This window comes from Bison bison, unplaced genomic scaffold (assembly GCF_000754665.1).
Source record: "Bison bison bison isolate TAMUID 2011002044 unplaced genomic scaffold, Bison_UMD1.0 scf7180017846569, whole genome shotgun sequence".
Taxonomy (NCBI): domain Eukaryota; kingdom Metazoa; phylum Chordata; class Mammalia; order Artiodactyla; family Bovidae; genus Bison; species Bison bison.
The window spans coordinates 222,251-222,830 of NW_011477142.1; the positions used below are offsets into that span (position 1 = coordinate 222,251).

A 580-nucleotide genomic window follows, 5' to 3' on the forward strand; every position below is an offset into this window, starting at 1 on the left:
TATACGAGATAGCAAAAGAGACACTGATGTATAGAACAGTCTTAACTACTGTAAGTTTGTACAGATCATATTCCTAAGATGTGTCTTTGTTTAAGAAAGTCTTGATTACATAAATCATATTTAGAAAAAATATTTAGTTAACAGTTTATATCTGAACACTGTTTATATGTTATGTTATGAAAAACTATTCCTTCAATTTTTTTTTTTTTTTTAATGCCATCTGCCTTTTCCAAGCCTCCCTCTTTCTGAGCTCACTTGCTGTCCTCTCTTTGCGTGGGCAAGGGAAAGTTGCTTCAATGAAATCAGTCCATTGCAGTTGTCCTTACAGTATTACAAAACATTACCCGCTTGAGGGGAAGTGGACAATAATGGAAGGAGTTGAAAGAGGGATGAGATGTACAAATACTGACAGAGACTTTTTTACATTGCTTTTTTGAAACAAAATGCCCCTTCATGCATATGGGTTACAAGGTTACATGCTCACATTTATTGTGAATGGCTATGTAAGATCTAATTACAAAGCAGCCAGGCACTGGTCTCATTATTTAACGGATCTAATGGAAGAACCGCTGCAATTATC

The 580-nt window shown here is 35.2% G+C and overlaps 1 protein-coding gene across 1 annotated transcript in view; it reads right to left on the bottom strand.

Annotated features, from left to right (window-relative positions):
- Positions 1-580, bottom strand: part of RAVER2 (ribonucleoprotein, PTB-binding 2) — a 139,574-nt gene that overhangs the window by 135,984 nt on the left and 3,010 nt on the right. The gene's annotated exons all lie outside the window — the stretch shown is intronic.